Source organism: Dermacentor albipictus, chromosome 5 (assembly GCF_038994185.2).
Source record: "Dermacentor albipictus isolate Rhodes 1998 colony chromosome 5, USDA_Dalb.pri_finalv2, whole genome shotgun sequence".
Classification (NCBI taxonomy): domain Eukaryota; kingdom Metazoa; phylum Arthropoda; class Arachnida; order Ixodida; family Ixodidae; genus Dermacentor; species Dermacentor albipictus.
Genome location: NC_091825.1, coordinates 151,945,305 through 151,964,134, shown reverse-complemented (window position 1 = coordinate 151,964,134; position 18,830 = coordinate 151,945,305). Strand labels below are relative to the sequence as shown.

Sequence of the window (18,830 nt, the reverse complement as noted above, 5' to 3'; positions counted from 1 at the left end):
TTCGACACTAAGTTGCGCGGGAACAGCGCCCACGAAGCCACTACCCATCGCGGCGCACGTCCGCGTCAGCGTAATTTCATCAGGAGTGTCCGTACAATTCCTATCGCAATAATAATACAAAAATTAGGCGATTGTCGACTATATAACTCCAGTACATATACAATGACAACATGGGGATGCAACAGGCTCGTAATCTTGTCCAGCGCGTCGCGCACACATGTCAGCACAAACGCTGGCCCAAATGATAGCAAATGCGAGAAAACTGAAGCAGCACGGTTGGTCAACCGCCCTGTGTGCAAGGTGCTGCCATTGAAATACAAATGCCTACACTATAGTTCCGTTATTTGGAACTTCCACGATTGTATTGGTCTTGCAAACGCGATTATGCGAATAAAACTCCAACGATAGACAAAACTTAGGCGACACGGTAAATCACCTGACAGAGTGAGTGAATAAACTCTTATTGTGTTCAGCAAAACGCGATAAAACGCGCACCCGACAGAAATTTAATTAACAGTCAAATTAAATTATGGGGTTTTTACGTGCCAAAACCACTTTATGATTATGAGGCACGCCGTATAGTGGAGGACTCCGGAAATTTCGACCACCTGAGGTTCTTAACATGCACCTAAATCTAAGTACACGGGTGTTTTCTCATATCGCCCTCATCAAAATGCGGGCGCCGCGGCCGGGACTCCATTACTAAAAATAGGACAACGTGCGAATTCGGAGCGATAGCCTAATAGGCGTAAACGATTCGATCGTTACAGACATCTGAGACGTAAGCTTGACCTCACCAGCATACTAGCATGCACCTGAGAACGTGTAAGAGATGTCGCCCAAAATTTCGCTATTCCCAGAAACGAACGTGTAGGGCATTGTATGACAGAAACGCGTGGGAAAATTCAGCAGCGCGGCAGGCCAACCATCACGTGCAACAATTGCTGGGATCGCGGTAAAAATGCCCACAAATGTGTAGTTATTTCAATTGCATGCTATTTTACGATCGCTCTCGCAGTCGCAGTTACGCAAAGAAAACTCAAACGGCAGACGAAGCTCAATTGGCGACACGGTTAATCAGTGAGGGCGGTAGCGTGACGCAAATTTAGCAGTCAACGAAGATCGACAAACGTTCCCCGTTATTAATACGAAACAATACGACCACGTGCGAACGAGCTATAGTATAAGTAGCGTAAATGTGTCAATCGTTACAGGAAGCTGAGGCCTAAGCTTGATCTTATTACCCTCATAATAGCATGCATCCGACCACATGCAAATAGGCAGCAGCCTAACAAGTTGTCCCAAAGTTTCGTTATTTCGAAAAATGTTCATGTCACTGTTTGGCACATATATGTATGCTGTACGTAATGGTGAAGTGGCCGGCCGCACTGCTGAACTTAACCACGCTTGTCTTTACGGTTGCTATACCAGCCGTAAAGACAAGCGTGGTAAAGTTCAGCAGTGCGGCCGGCCCAATTAGCCATCACGCGCAGCAAGTGCTCCGATCGTGATACAGATGCCTACATCTGTATTCCACGTCCCAAGTTCACGTACAAATGTGCACGGTTATTCCTTCTTCTGAGGTCAGCGACAAGCTGTCCCATCATACTTCAAAACCACGATTTCCACTTATTGTGTAGGATCCCACCCGTCTTTATAACGCCCTGCGTGACATTAAGAGTATTGAAATAAGTAAATTCAGTTGATCCATCCTTACGCAATTTTTACGATTGCTATCGCGATCGTTAAGCAAACAAAACAGCAATGGCAGACGAAGCTTAAGCAACACGGTTACTCACTACGAGCGTGTGATGGAGTCAACCCTCACTAACTCTTATAATAAAGAAATTGCGACCATGTGCGAACGAGCTCATCAGCGCGCACGTTTCGTCGTTACAGAGCTGAGACGTGAATTTGACCGTAACACCATACTAGCATGCATCCGTTCACGTGTAAATAAGCAGAAACCTAACAAGTCTCCCAGATGTCTCGTTATCGCGACAGCGTGCACGACACTGTTAGCCAAAAAACAATACCAGCCGTAAATACACGAGCTGTTAAATTCAGCAGCGCGACCGGCCATCACGGGTTGCAAATTCTGAAATCGCGATACAAACGACAGCAAAGTTATATTATCCCGAACGAACGCAGTTTTACTATTACTTTGGAAATCCCTGTTACGCAAACAAAACGCCAACAGCACACGTACCGAAGTTTAAGCGACACGGTTATCACTACGAGCACGCGAAGGAATCAGTCAAGCAAGAAAAAGTTTCACTGTTACGTAGTAAAAAATACGACCTCTTGCGAACAAGCCATTAAGTCTAACAGTCTAACAAGTCACCCTAAAGTTTAGTTATTCCAAGAAAAGTGCATGCACTGTTAGTAAGAATATAGCAGCCCTTAAGACAGGCGTATTAAAATTCAGCAGCGCTGCCGGCCATAACGTGCAGAAATGTGCCCCGACCGCGATACAAATGCGTACAAAATTTCAGCTATTTCAAGGTTACGCAGTTGTACGGTTGATTGCTATCGCTATCACGGTTACGCAAAGAAAACGCAAACGAAGCTGAAGCAAGGCTATTCTGGACAGTGTGTGTCGGGAAGCTATTATAATTAATATTCTTTTTCTTATTATTCGCCACTGCATGTTCAGTAAAAACAACGATAACTTTCGTGGGCTCATCCTGTGTGCTACAGGGGAGTTAACGGTTCTAAAGTTTCGAATTCAGAATTTTTTTTAGCGGATATCAGCGCTGCGCAGAAATATAGGACAGAGTAAGCTCAGAAGTTTGCAGAAAAGTAGTACGATGCGATCAAACGCAACACAACGCATGGTCAATCGCCGATTGATTTTACCGTCGCTGCAAAAGATGGGGATGTACTACAATGCCCGTCCTTCGATTATGCGCAGACACGACACTTGCGGGGCTGCTAATAGAAAAACATTGATTTCATGAAATGTCACTTACCTCTTGATAGGCGTAAGACGTACAGGCGCCGCAGAAATGGAGTTCCAAAGCGCATGACAAAAACGTTCACCTGGAGCTGACCAACGCTCACCCTGGAACTTATGAGCACACGGCACAACGATACAACCACCACGTTCAACGAGAGCCCGCGAACTGAACGTGTGAGAGCGCGGAGCACACCAACCCAGCAACCTTTGCAAGCCTTCAGGCATTCCGAGCTTGCAAAGAAGGGTGAAGAGATCCAATAAGACCACGTCGTTAAGTCATGTGACCGACTACGCGCAAATCAGCGCAAAGCGTGCGTGTGCATGCAACAGACAGTGGTGATTCGACTGGGTAAAGACAGTCACTGCTCTGTACAACGGCAGGGGTTGCAGGCGTTGCAGAGCTTGCCGTACTCCTCTTTCTCGACATGTTCGGAGAGCGTGGGCGCATAGGACACGATGGACACGATTGATTCGGTTACGCGGGTTACGCTTTGCGGTAGGTGGTAATGCGCAGCTGTTCCGGCGTTCTACCTGCCGCATTGTGACGTTTCCTCCCGATATGCTTGTGCAGTTTCGGTCGTTCATTTCAACTTCTCCATTTATCGTCTGCTATGGAAGTTTGATTAAGAGTGCAGCAACTTCATATTGCTGGCTGACATGTCTTTTCGGAAGAGCGTGCGCTGAAGGCAGCCGTGGTAGAGATTTATATGCCGCGATATGATCACATAGTACGTGTTGGACTGTGTGTTGGTCCCACATAAGGCCGGTACGGGACATCCCGTTGAACACATCCTTCGGACATCCATAGGATTAAAGTTTTGGGATTTTGTTTAGATCCCAGAAGTTTAATCGTGTGGATGTCTGAAGGATGTCTTAAATAGGACATCCCGAAATTAATGTCCACATGTTATCCACTGGACATCCTGACAGGGACTTGGACGTTCGGATCTTATCGGGATGTCCAGAGGATATTCGTGGTCCAATGGGAAGAGAAAGATGGAGAAAAGGGTGAACTGACGACAAAAGAAAAAGCGGGTAAGAAATATGGCAATATGACAATGGAACGGCGTGTGTACATACAGCTATACCTGCGAAAAGACACAAACGTACACAGCGACAGTTAACGCATCGACACCCCAACGAGCCAGTCAGCAGCATAAGCTATTAGCTAAAACAGGTGGAATACGCAGGGTGGGGCCCAGATAAGAGAGGGCAGAGACCGAAGTGAGCGTTGGGGAAGTACAAAGGCGCAAACATAGCGAGTAGCGCTGGAATTGCGCTAAGGTGTGGGAGCAAAACGAAAAAAACGAAATGTAGAAGAGAGAGAAATGGGAAGTGACGCGAAGCACACATGCGAGTAATAAAAGAATCATAGCCTTGACGCAGTGAACCCGTAGTTACCTTGTGGAAGTCATTTCACTTTCAGCTAGAAATCGAAATTCCTTATCGCTCAGGCTCAGAGAGACGTCCGTGGCGCTGACACGTATCACCGCTTTATAGCGCTATTATGCATCTAAGAGGGAGAGTGAAGTTGGCCAGGTATGCGTAGGGCAGATAACCTCTTGCACTATGTTCGAGTAACAGGACGTGTGCCTAGGGAATGGAAACGAAGTCGAGAACGACAGATTGAATGAAAAAAAAATTACGCAAGACAAGAACACTTGGAGATCGGTATGAGAAGCCTTCGTCGTGCAGTAAACACGAAATAGGCTTGACGTTGTTAATAAACGCAATCTCTGCCCTGCTACAACAATACGCGGCCTCATTCAAGCTCAACTCTGGCTCTGCATATGCCCACGGAGTTTACCAGTGCACGAACGACCACAGAAATCTATGACAGCGACTGCCATACGCAAACAAGGACTGTTCTTTTTTGTTTTTGCGGTGCATAGGCCGAGAAGACTGGAAAATGCAACTTCTTCAGACCTCTCCTGTGTTATAAACTAACTAACTAACTAACTAACTAACTAACTAACTAACTAACTGACTGACTGACTGACTGACTGACTGACTGACTGACTGACTGACTGACTGACTGACTGACTGACTGACTGACGAACGCTCACTCACTCTCTTTCTTTACAACAACTAGCTGGTCGAGTGATAAGATTGAGTGATAGGCCAATAGATCGATCGACTACAAGCGAGAATAATCGCGTGCTCGAGATACGCAAGTAATACGATTCTGAAGGCTTCACGCGTCGCACAAGAAGCGGATTTCGTTCGACGACCTTGATACAATACAGCCTTCCGCGTCTCGTGCGTGCAAGCCTTCGGCACCGCACTGTCGGGCGTGCCCAGCCTAAGCAATAAATGTGGCGGGTCTCCAGTTTTTGCCTCGTTTAGTCGCGAACCTCAGTGGTGCAGCCTTAGCGTGTCCACTGTTCGATGAGAACAAGTTTAGCGCGAGTGTTTGGTCGGGCGATCGATGAAAGAAGAGGCGCTCTTGCCGTGTGAGTGTCCCGAAGCTTGTGTCACGCTTTCCCGAAGCGTATAGGTATAGACTGCCCGCTGCCTCAAAGTGTGTCAACTTTCATCCTCATATGGCTTATCATGAAAGGGGAAAAAATGTCATCCTTGCTTCACCTTGAGGGCCTTCCGCAGAACTGATTTGCCGTGCTGTTTATCACGTAGCTTATATTATTATTTCATACACCTCTTACACTTATCACGTGCTTACAGTTGAATAAATATATATATAGAACGTGTTACTAAGCTCTCTCTGCCCATTCACCTGCCCAGCGGCACATGCCCATTCCCCAGAATGGGCATGTGCCGCTGGGTAGGTGCCCGGACAGACAAGCGGAACAAGAGGAAATTAGTAAAGAAGTCGGGGCAACAGAGAATTGAAGAAGCTAGCTGCAGAGTAGCGAAGAAGTCGGCGTCAAGAACAGCCGTCTGTGGAGAAAGAAGTGAAGGAAACAGAATGAAACTAGAGCGTGCACTGAGAGAGGAATGTTGAGCTACAGACAAGCGAGGAAGAAGTTGGCAGGAGACAATTGAGGAAGACGGCTACAGTGGGTTTGTGCCATTAAATAAAGCATCATCATCGTCGTCGTCGTAGGCTACAGAGAAGTGAATAAGGACTTGTCAACAGAAGCGCCGAGTGTGGAGAAAGAAGTTAAGTGAATTAACAGGATGGGATCAAAGCATGCATTGAGCGAGGAGCTTGGAGCTACATAGAAGTAAAGAACAGTGAAGGCATTCCGGTAAACGTTAAAAAAAATGTATAACAAATTTTGACAAATTCGCGGGATCCTCCTGTACATCGTCGTCTTTCTTGTGTGTGTTGTTTTTTGGCGCTAAATCTTTTCAGTATGCCTCCTATATCTTTTCTTCTTCTTTTACGACTTCGCTATGAAACCCATTAGATTTGAAATATTCTTTTTTAGTGCATAGTGTATCGGCAAAGAGTGCTCGCTGAGCATAGAGACATTAAGAAATGTGCGCAGCCTTTATAAGTCTAAGAGTTGGAAATAATATAGGCGCACGTCGGAGCGTGAAATAACTGTTCTGAATTGAAGCAAGTTGGAGACGACGACGACAGCAGCCACCGTGTATACTCTCTCGTGGGATCTTTAAATCGATGACGAGCAACTGTTTTGTCATCGAAGCCGTGTATATATATTTAAAGTCAGACGTTATTGTATACCTACAAATAAATGGCGTGAAGGAGGCATCCTAAAGGAATAATTCCAATTCTGAACAGGCCCAGAGTGCGAGTGAATGGAACCGATGTCACCGATGTTACCGCGGAGGGCAGCTGCATTCCAAGCTGCTTTTTTTTTGTACTTCGCGGAACCTCAGGTTCGTGAAGAGAATAATTGTTTAGGCCTTAAGCAATATTAGGCCGAGCTGTATTGGTAAATTGCGCTTCTGCCTGCCATAGCAAAACTGCCACTCCAACCATGCATGTGGGAATATTTGGTAAGTCATATAAGACGCATAAACGAAAGGCGGGCCGCTACGCCGACCTGAACTTCCACCACATAATCGCCGTGGCGCCGCCGCCACGGATTTCGGAAACGTCTGCTCAGGTCTATAGTCAATTGCTTATCAGTAAAGAACGACTGCACTGCAAGTTTCGATAACTATTTCTGAAAAAAAAAACGTTTTATGTAAATAGGAGGAAATGCTTTGAAATCCGCGATGTTAGAGTAGCCTCCTTTAGACGAACTCGACGCGAGCGGATCGAGTTGGAAATCGAAATGACCAAGCCCGACCCGACTGCGTCTACACGTATATCTTGCCAGGCGGGTCGGGCGAGTCAACCCACTCCTTCCAGCCGGGTCGACCGAACTCACCTCGACGCTCGCTTGGCTCGACTGGCTAACGCCGGAAACTAGATTCCAGCGCGACAACCGGACTCTATGAGAAAGCATACTGTACTATCGGGTTCTTGTAAACGCACTGGTGGTGAGGATTACGGCGAGAAATTCAGGAAAGTTTGGCCTCCGTTTTGTTAATAATAATATATATTTTTAACTTTTACGCCATATGAATGAAAATGGCGCCTTAAGAGAATGAATTCTGATTTCTAAACTGATTCAGTAATACTATTTAATTCAATGTTGATAGTTCTTAGAGCAAAGAAACACCCGACACGAGAGAACGCACACAGGACACAGCGCTCTGTTCTGTGTGCCTTCTCTCGTGTCGTCCGTTTCCTTGTGCTAAATACTATTGGCGTGCAATACCAACTGGCCCACCAGTATGTTTTGTTTAATTAGTACCTTTCAATGACGATCTCCAATAAATCACACTGAAGCGATCGAACTCAACATAACTCCGATCGGTCGAGAAATGGACTGTCGGTCAGGCATGAGCTTGGTCACGGTAGATGGAGCAAAAAGCATCTGTATGGCAAAAATTATTGTGCCTGTGCTAACGAAACAGGTGGGAGGCTTGACACAACCGCAAGTCACACGTCGAACAGGTGTACGGCAGGAGCGGTCACGTCAGTCATACGGCAAGAATGATTTGCGCAGCAGAAATCACTGGCAAGGACAGATGGGAAGACAACACACCGCTGGTTTAACAATTGACCCAGTTGCTATGATCCAGTTGCTATGGTGTATCGTCTTCCTTTCTTTCCTTGTCAGTGCTTTCTGCTGCAAATCAGCGTGCAGCCAACGGGGTCCGGCAAACACTATCCTCACGTTAGTCAATCTGCAGTGCCACAGGTGTGTGCCTTTCTTACATTGTTCTTTTTTTATTATGTCGCTGTGATTTTTAGACATCCTGTCAGAAAAAGACAGACCCTGCACGGAACTGCACGGCCGCTGTTCACGTTGTCAGCATCACAACACCCGGTATCACAACGCATCAATTCAAAGTCACTGCAGCCCCCTCCTTCTTTCCCTTGTGCACTGGTGATGTAAGGCGTATATCATGGCTTTGTTGCCGTAAATGACACCGGTGTCTGAAGTTAGCGCTGTGTGCGTGAACGAGTCCCGTGCCGCTGTCCGTGTCTCGTATACGGATTGTGCTGCAGCACATTCACGATGACGCCCTGCAGCGACTCAAGACTGCAAGCGGCCTCGCATCGCGTCTCGCTCACGAGCTCGTAGTCGGGTGCAGTTTCGAAACAACGTCGCATTCTCGCTCACGTCGACTGAGAGGAGCGATCCGCCTATGCGCAACGTGGAGCTGAGTTCGCCAGCGGTAAGCGAGAGACGCATAAATTGCTCCCTGACAACGAAAGAACCTCGAATGAATTTCGCGGCAGTCGCCTCCACTGCAGTATACACGCGGCCGCGTACAAAAGGATGGGACCCATCCGAATGCGAACGCGTGCATCGACTCGCACGAGGAATAATTGCGATAGCCCGGGGATCGAGACGTGACGAGAATGAGCTCGCTTTCCGGGATGGAGAGCGCTCCCGGGCTTGGCTCTGGAGAGCTCGGAAAGCTTAGTCAAGAAAGGAAAAAGAAAGACTGAACGTAGAACGAAAAGCCTAGCGAAGAGCAGGGTGCACGACTGAGGCAGTCCACTTGTTACTGTGTCCGTTTTTCGAGTCTCGATTGCCGCTTTTTTGGACACTGAGAACGATCGTGCATTGTATGTACACTGTCTATATATATACGCGTCACGAGATAGCGCCCTAGCAACGGTATCGGTGACGTAGGCGAAAGGTAAAGAGAAATGTGTTCAAGGTTATTTGCAGGTTACTTACAAGTTCATAGGCAAAATAGATGGCGGAGAGATCGCTCAAGAACGTCGCCTTCATCGTCCCGACCTCTGCTCTATTTTCCTTGGTTACTAGCAACTGCGTCTTATGTTGGGGCACTACAACGTTTACCAGCATGAGACAAACACACGTAATTCAAAAGCATGCTTATTCGCCATATTATCCGTATTCCTTACGATTCTCATACCGCACAGGCTTTCCTACCCTCGGCATGAGTCTAATCACAGAGGTATACGTATAACACCATACTGCTAAGACGATACAAAATTCATTCCAACGTTGCCAAATTGAGACATAAATACAATTCTCGCACTGGCAGCGAATGGTTCATGTGAAATTCTCGTAATGATTCCATCATCGGCAAAAATTACCATGTAATCTGCCTCTTGTGTGCAAATGCCTCGGGACGCAATTTTCATAAACATAAAAGCATCATTAGGACTGCTTGTATATATCTCCTTTTGCTGCATAACTATTTTTCTGTGCACAGAGTGTGTTCCCAAATACATAATTCCTGCTTGCTTTTTGCGTATAGAATGTGAAAGTAATACGACAGCTGTTGTGTAAATATCTTTATCGAAACATGCGGCTTTGCCACGCCGTCTGCAAAGCCCAAATATTTGTAGGGGGCGTGGAGTCAAGCCTTTGTTTGCATAGGCGTTTTCTCTACGTCGCTCGTCATTCCTGCTGTGTTCAAATAATTTGATTTCATTTCATTTAATATCCAGGACATCAAACATTTCAAAGCATTTTAATCGGTACAATGGCTGCACGGCCACTATGTCTGCTTACTTTTATGTGTATTAATTTCCATATCGGTACATTAGTTCACAAATCTGATTTGGCGACGAATCTGTATAAGCGTTCACGTAACGCGAGGGAGTAATTTCGCAAAGAAATATATATAACTGGAAATTGACGCCCGCTGCCTTCCTGAGGCGGCTTGGATTATAAAAAGGAAGCGTGTTTATATCGTTCTTGAAGTGAAGTTTCGCCTCAAACTGCATTAAGTTGTTTTTGTTTTATGAAACGAGGAGAGGGGTTAGAGACATTGGTCACCGTACCCCAAATGTCTTTTTCGTGCTCTTATTGCTGTATTGTGTTACGTATTGCTGAAGTAGGCTATGCCGAAATATATTGTATTAACCAATCAACGCCTCGATCCATGTAAAGTGAATCAACCACGGGACCAACTAAATGAAGGAATCAATATAAAACTAGGAAGACAACGCTTTCTTTCTTTCTTTCTTACTTTCTATTTTTCTTTCTTTCTTTCTTTCACAAACTACCCGTGGTCTGCAAGAAAGGCGTAGAACAACACACACCGCGCCACAGGTGGGCGGTGAACTTTGCGTAAGAATTCTGCACAAAGTGCGCTGCCGCAGAAAGCGTTCGTTGGTGTATTATCCTATTTCTCGCGCATGCATTTAAATGTCACCTAACCTTGAGAGCACGCCTGCGTAGTGCGCAGCACATATTGATTTCTTTAGCAATGTCACTTATTTGATGTAACCACGACATATCCTTTCTTTTAAGCATTAAAACACGAATCTCACTGTGATTTCTTGATCTCGCTCACCGTCATCGCTCTACATTCAACATAGCAAATTTCAAGAGAGCGTCAGCTGGGTTCTAACGGTTTTATCAAACAAGATAATGCATATTTTAAACGATTACTTCGCTCCTTGACAATACCTTATATTTTCCTTTTATCCTGTAAACCTAATTGATTTCCGCGTTTTATTGCAGCTCCCTAATTATCCGCGGTGTTGTATATTCCGCTCACTAAATTATTTAACCTACTCGCCCTAAGCTGCATGCATTCTCGTCGGTGGCAGACACCCCGTTATTTGCACACATTTGCTGTTTTAGTAACTTACCACTGGTTAATCAGTGCGTATACACTGTAGTGTACTTTTAAAAGCGGCTTGAAATAAGTAACAAAATTTACGCGAACTCGCGTAGCCTTCGGGAACAAGAGCAGAAAAAAAGAGAATGAAAAAAAGAAAGAAACGAGACACGCGGCCCTAATGCAGTTAGTTGATAGACCGAAAGCTCCGCGCCTTGTTCAGAAATTGCCCGCTCTCACTTTCTCCAAGTGTAAGTAATTGCTTCCGCGGCTGCGACACGCGCATTCACTCAGCGAAACAAACGACGTTTTACGCGCGCTCGGGTGGACCTCTCCGCAGCACAATGGCCATCTCTGTAGACGCAGCTTCTGGCCGTCTGATTGAGCCCTCCCTCCCTCAACCAGCGCCCCTTCCTCTCCTGCCGCGCGGCCTTCTCCTCAACACTCGTAATTCGCCGAGGAAAGTAAACTTACGGCGCCGTAAAGCCATTCCGTATTGCGTTCGCAGGAAGAGATGGGCACTCGCTTAACGGCGCCTTAAGTACCGTGTAAACAGTTACGTGCTAGCACTGAAGCTCACCAAAGCTGTCGAACCGAACGAATCCTCTTATTTAAAAATAATGGTGGTGATAATTTGACACTGCCTCCGTTGCGCCGAAAAGTATGGAGCGGACTGTTTAAAACTTTAAGGTCTAGGAGCCAAATCAGACAACGGAGAGTTATCACTGAAGAGAAAGTAAATTATCGAGCATAAATGTGGGGAACAGTTTTAGAAAGGATTACCAAGGCACTTGGTATGTATGTGCACAGCTCTCTTGCTTCTGTGTTCGGCAACTAGCGTAACATCTGTTGCCGAAATTGGCATCCATCTGCTCGGCGGTCGTCGGCCGTCTGCTAGCCCCAATCTACTAAAGTTGATCGCATAATCCGGCGTCTGGGTTTGCGCGCAGGATGGAAAGAAATCGACCGACACCGGCGATAAAGTCGTCTTTCATTAGTTTCGTTTTCTTCCCCGAAATGCGTCTGACAGGCTCCGCAAGAGAGGGCTCGACGGACACACAGAGGTCCTTCAACCCGAAGTGGCCCGCGGTCCCCCGATGTTACGTAACCAAAAAGAGGCAGCGCCGCGCTTCGCCGCATAACAGAGAGGTCGGCTTGCCCGCAGAGCGCTTACCTAACCCGAGGAGCCGGCACCATATGGAGACATCACGAGCTGCGCTGCCCCCTCCGTCGACTCGGACGGCGATGCTGCCCTCTGAACCCCGCGTAAACCCATCCACAGGCGCCGCGGGACTGGCACCCGCGTGCGATGCGTTCTTTCGCGCCCGGCGCGTGCGCAACGGAGCGGGAGCTAAAAAAAAACAACGAAGAAAATAGAAAGCGGCGCGGCGGACGACGACGCCAGTGGCGCGCTCCGGAAGCGAGCGGCCCGGCGGTTGCCTCCGGCGTGCGCAGGCGCGGCCAGCGGATGTCAGTGTTACAGTCATCCCCCGCACGACCTTGCACGCAGACCGAGGGAAGCGAGTCTTCCCGCCTCGATCGAACGAAAAGCGGAGGGCAAAACGAAGGCAGAACTGGCAGAACAACACCTTCCTGCCACCTGGTGACAGAACCGCAAGAATTGCCCCGAATACCCACGGCACAAGTAATTTGTGGTTTGATAGCATCGACAACAGGTGACGTGACAAGCGGTTCTGTCCTCTTGCGCAAAGTCTTCGCGTCGTCGATCTCCGTTCGTAGTACTCCGCATGTGTAGACAGCTGCTCCGAAAGTTCTTATCACCCAACGAGCAAAACCTCACACGGGCCCCCTAGTTTCGAAAACATATCGGTATGACAAAATTTAATAATACAAAAATTGCTGCGTCACCTACGTTGTGCTTACAAGCCTAGCAAATGCTTTAATTGGCACATCAGCTGGCAAAAGTCAACTTCGATGTGTTGCACAGATGGCGCAATCGTCTGCTAACACTTAAAAATTAGCCGCTCGTTATGGCTGCGTGTTGAAGTCAAGTTTCACTGCTGAGAAACTCGTGACTGTGGCTGCTCCTGTTAACGTCACCTGTGTCCGGATCGATAACGCCACGAGTGTCGCCAACTGGCGGGAATCGGAGCAGACGCACTGGTTTTCTCGCGTCTCGCCGAGCCGCCCACGCTGACCCAGATCGAGACACGCCGAAAGGGCAACGCGCCGGTTGACGCTAATTAGCAGGAGTGGACGTGTCGCACTCTGTAATAGAAAGCACGGACACTATTAACTCCGGACGCAACAGCTGCAAGCTAAAAGGATCGCTCAAAGAGCGGTGGAGCGGATAATGACGGGAGATAGGAAGGTGACGCCACATACTGCACAGCAAATGCAGATAGATGATACTCCAGTCGAAATAAAGAGGAGTGAGTGAGATTTACAGGGTCATCTAATGCGTAGAACAGATGACCCGTCGCCTACTATAGAGCGACGAGGGGAAGAATGCCAAAAACCGAAGGGAAATGTAGCCGACGACAGCGTAAGATAATGCGTACACTGGTGACATGAAGGAATTACCAGGCATGGGATTGAGTAACCTGATGCAGGACAGGAGTAACTAGATATCGCTGAAAGGGGACTTCGACCATGCAGTCAACTTTAAAAAATGTATACTTATGACATTCATATCCTAGTAAAAAAAGAACATTGAGACAGTTGAATTTTTCAATTCGATCCAACTGGACGTCAGTGGCGGCCCAAGTTGCAATTGGGCATCACGAGAAGTCCAGTTAGTTCCAATTGGACATCATTGGAACTTGGTATGCAAAATGGTCCTAAGTGGACCCAAATGTGGGCTGTCGTAGGGACCCGGAGACGAACGTAGAACAGTAGCAGAACAGTTTATTGCTGCATCGTGCGGCAAGAACGGAAGTACAAATGAGAGTGGCCAGAACAGACAGACAGACAGACAGACAAGAAACTTTAATTGGTCCTAAGGGACTACGTTGTCGTAGTCGCGGGCCGCACCCGCGCCAGAAACATGCCAGCCCTATAAGCAATCGCGGTCGGGTCATGTGACTACATGGAAGCTTGACTTGCTGTCGTTACCGGCAGCCCATGGCGCTATCACATACATGAGAAAGCGGAATTCACGGGATGAGTAACCTCGTGAAATAACGAAATAGTTTATAATAGTAATAGCATAATTATAACGCGAGTTTTCAAATAAAATAGCTTTGTCTTTTTGCGTGATCATCGGAGAGAATCATTTAGTTTTCTGGGAAACTAAACATCTCTCCTGAATCTTTTGAAAGTCGAAACTCTCTTGAAAACCGAATTTCGCTTGCATATATGGCACCTGACATGTATCTCTCAAAGTGGAGTCAATGGTGGATATGTAATTGAAAAGAATTGTCATAGTGTGTTCATGCATGAGTAAGCTTCTCGAAAGAAGTTTCAAGTATATCCGCGTCATATCAAGGTTGGAGCCCATCTAGGCTCTTTTTTTCTTTCCTCTATATTTCATGTTGTTCCCTACTGGTCCAATTAGGAGACCAATTGGGTCCAATTGTGCTCAAAAACCAATCGATCCAATTGGACATGTTGAATTTTTCTAATGGGTGTCTCAAAAGATAATTGGAAATATCCAATTAATTCCAATGCTACATTTCCAAACTGCCCGAGCATTTTTTTTTTTCTGGGATCTGCATGTCACCGTAATAAAACACTCTCATAAACAGAATCTCCAGGTTACAGGTGCCACAGGTGTATTAGACTCTATCCTCGCAGCGGGGCAAAATTGTTTAAATATATTTAAATACACACCGCATATTAGGAATATGAATGACAAATTGAACCCTTGCTATACATAGAATAAACCGCCTTCAATGCTTAAACTTCAACGCATGTCATATGTAAGGAGCTCAAAGCCGCCTGATTAAATACGTTGTATTCCATAATTGCTTACCGTACACTCAACAGCATCAAAAATCACGACTCCGACATCAAATATCTGCCCATGGTAAATTGAATTTGCGGTGTTTAAAACGCCCGAATCAAACAAGTGGTAAACTCTCAGCAAGTTTGAGCAGGAAAAGCGACCCCACCGTTGCCGCGTTGTTATATGTATTAGTTCTCTCGTTATTTATTTATTTATTTATTTATTTATTTATTTATTTTGCTGTATAACAGAGAAATAGAGCAGCCGAGGTACTTTCTACCTCAATATCTCCATAGCAACCCAAGTATGAAACCGCGCAGCTACAAAAGACCTCGTCTTCTAATTTAACTTGTCCCAGTTGTAGTTATTCAGCCTAAAAAGATACGTAAATGATGTCTGCGTATTCCTCATGCAGTGAAGAGATACGATAAAACAGCCCCATCTCGCGCAACCTCGCAATACACTTTTCTCACTCCTTGGTGGCTCAGTGTATACATACATGCCGTTCCGTTGATGAATACGAGGCCGTAAATTCGGTTGCCGACAGCGGCGATCGCATTCCCACGGAGGCGGAACGCAAAAGCGCACCCGTGCCGAGCACTGAGAAGCACCTAAAACAATTGACGCCAGACACGGACAGACCGTGTCGCACCGTTTGTGGCTCGCATGTCCAAGCTCATTTCTCTCTTCCCAATGGAATGGTCAGCTGTCCCACGTGCGACTCATGCGGCTGTGGCGAGCGATTCACACACGTTCAATTCAATTTTCCATTCAAATTTATTTACCAGACAATACGCGGGAAGGCCTGCCGGACTAAATGCCGTGAAAACATTATCCGTGCCCGCCCGCGCTGTGATGCCGAGAGGCAAACGACGTGCCCAGTGCTGTTGTCCACTATAAGAACAAAATGGTAAAGGCCGGTGCTCCAAAACAAAACTTCGCGACATTATTCATGCTACTCATGTTCCTTCAGTCTTCATGAAATACTTTAATAGCGCCGCCTGCTACCGCTCTGTGGTCTACGCGGTTGCTTTGTGCCGGTCTCTCTTTATTTCTCTCCTTCCGATTTCTCTTTTAATCCCCCTTCCTACCGCGCAGGGCAGCTAACCGGAACTATATCTATGCACATTCTTTTTCTCTCAAATCTCTTCCACTCGGAGCCTCTGATCATCTTTTAGCTCCTATGTTCATTTGGGACTATATATGAAATCACCCAATTCACAGTTTTCGTGGTCGCTGGTTGATAATAGCGTTCCTAACGTAAAACCAGCTGATTGGCCGATACATGTTGTGAGGGTAAAATGATCGGCATGAGTGTTTGCTTTTCACCGAGTGGGAGACGGAAGAGCCGCGATGCTGACCAATCAACTCCTGTAGCCATCTGTAAGTGCCCTATGTGTCGGTGACCGCCTTTGTTCTACGCAGAATTACGCAATGCAACAACAAACAGATGTGCCGGTTACCGGATTTGTTCTACACATTATTACACAATGGAACAACAAACATTACCTAAATATCCGCATCAAAACAAATATCCTCCTTTAAGCAAATAATTTGTTTCTCAAAGCGAAGTTTTCGCTGTGTTTCTTCCGTGGATTTGGCGTGTCTTCTCGGTCGGGTTTTTTGACGAGAAAGCTGGGCGCTTCCCTGAGACAGGCTTTAAGTAAATTGAGCCAATCCCGGAGATGCCGTCATTAAAACTGGGCTGATCCTGGAGACTGCGTATACAATCCGGAATCGCGCGGGACATGTATTAGTCACGTGTCGGGGGGTTCCGCAGTCGCGTGGATTGGAAAGCGTAGGCCAGGTCGAGCGTATAAAAATCCGCATTATTTATTTCGTATGGATACTTATCATGAGGTCGCAGCAGTATGGTAAAACTTGGTTTATAGAATAAAACGAAACGAAGCGCATACATGAGAAACAAATAGTTTTGCATTCAGAAATACACATGTCACCACTGTAAGTGGGGCCACAAAGAAATACAACGGGTCTTGGCTCACAACTTCGTTAGTAAGGTTATTCCAGTCGGTGGTAGCTCGTGGGAGATAAGAGAAATTAAAAGTTTTTTTTTCTTTGGTTTAAGGGTGTAATCGAGAACGTAATTTTCTTCTGTCGTAAAAAGTAAGTTATAATTTTCATTGTCAATAATTAAATGACCAGTGATTAGCTGCATGGCAGAAGAATTTTAGTCGAAATGTGCGACATCCGTGGTTGACTGATAGGAATCCACTTTTCTTCGTGAGGGTTGAGTTTCAGATGAATATGCGCTTCGCTGTCGGGGTTTCGTTCGGCGAAACTCCGGCTGATATATCCTTAAACAAGAGCCAGGCCTCCACTTGGCGTCGCCTGCAAACCAGCTCGTTTCCACGCCCGGTGTCGTGCAGCCTCTACTACCCGGGTCAGTACTCTAGCCAGTGTAAGCTATGTAAAGCCAGAGCTAATCTTAATCACATTCTGTGGGAATGCCCACAGGCTCCCTCTGAGGGAAGAATAAAGTCTTTAGAACAATGGGAGACCTTATTACTCAGCTCCGATGCGGAGATTCAACTGAAGACCGTCCGACTGGCCGAAACCGCCGCTAGGGTCCAAGGACTCCTTGCCGTCGTCTAGGTGGGAAGGCTTAAAGCCTTCCCTACATCTGTTTGACAAATAAAGTTTTACAATCAAATCGGTTTCCTTTTTTTTCAATTAATGAGAAAGTTCAACTTCGATGCATGGAAAAAAAGTGTAGAAAGTGAGAGTAACAAAAACATTAGCCACAACTTCCTTCTCGAAGAATTGGCTTGAACTTGACAGATCCTGTCATCCTTACGTTTGGAGCCTCGACGCTGGGATTTATTCGCAGACCGACATGGATGTTTGTCCCGTCGTCCAAGAAGTCGTTACGGAATCCACCCGTCTGCTCTGTTAAATATGCATATCTTATCTTGTCGCTCGCTTTTTCTTTCTTTCTCTTGTCTTGTCACTTACTGACTCCCGATCCTTGCTGTCGCGTTTCTTTTCACATTAACAAGCAATTTCTCTTTTCCTCATCAGTTCTTTTTTATCAGTCCTAAAAATATATTTCCTATTGGATGGATGGATGGATGGATGGATGGATGGATGGATGGATGGATGGATGGATGGATGGATGGATGGATGGATGGATGGATGGACGGACGGACGGACGGACGGACGGACGGACGGACGGACGGACGGACGGACGGACGGACGGACGGACGGACGGATGGATGGATGGATGGATGGATGGACGGACGGACGGACGGACGGACGGACGGACGGACGGACGGACGGACGGACGGACGGACGGATGGATGGATGGATGGATGGATGGATGGATGGATGGATGGATGGATGGATGGATGGATAGATGGATGGATGGATGGAATAACTTTAATGAATTGTCCGTCGAACGTCGAAACCAAAACTTTTTCGCGTCTTATTCTCAACGCTCACCATACGCGACGAGAAAGACCGCTCGCAATTCTTGACCAAGCGCTTGGAAGCCGAAGAGAGGACAGAACCGGTAATGTTGCTGAAGCATCAAACTTGGAAAAAAGACGTCCACGCAGACATGAATGATGAGGATATACACAGGCGCTGAATCCCGGCAGTGTTCAAGCCACAAACGTGATGAACTACGTTCTGCTTTGCGCGCGCGAAATTTTTCAAGACACGAAAAGAAAAATAGAAGCAGAGGAAATGCAGGGAGGTTAAGTAAATGAGAGGCCACGGTTTGATATCCTGCACTGCGATGGGGGACAACTGAATTACTATCGTACGCAATTGCAGTATTCATAATATTGTAACTTAGAATGCCCCAACAATTAACATAAGGGCACAGTCTGTTTCTGAAAGTTGTTTATATTTTTTTAAATTATTGAGCCGATTTTGACGAAATTGTACGTACTTGTTTAGTTT

General features: G+C 46.5%; 1 protein-coding gene across 1 annotated transcript in view; it reads right to left on the bottom strand.

Moving 5' to 3' along the window:
* LOC135903418 (solute carrier family 12 member 8) overlaps nt 1-12,332 on the bottom strand; it is a 59,612-nt gene extending 47,280 nt beyond the window's left edge. The window contains exon 1 of the mRNA XM_065433745.2: nt 12,174-12,332. The gene's annotated coding sequence lies outside the window, so the exon portion shown is untranslated. The remainder of the gene's footprint in view (nt 1-12,173) is intronic.
* Between the last annotated feature and the right edge of the window lie 6,498 nt (nt 12,333-18,830).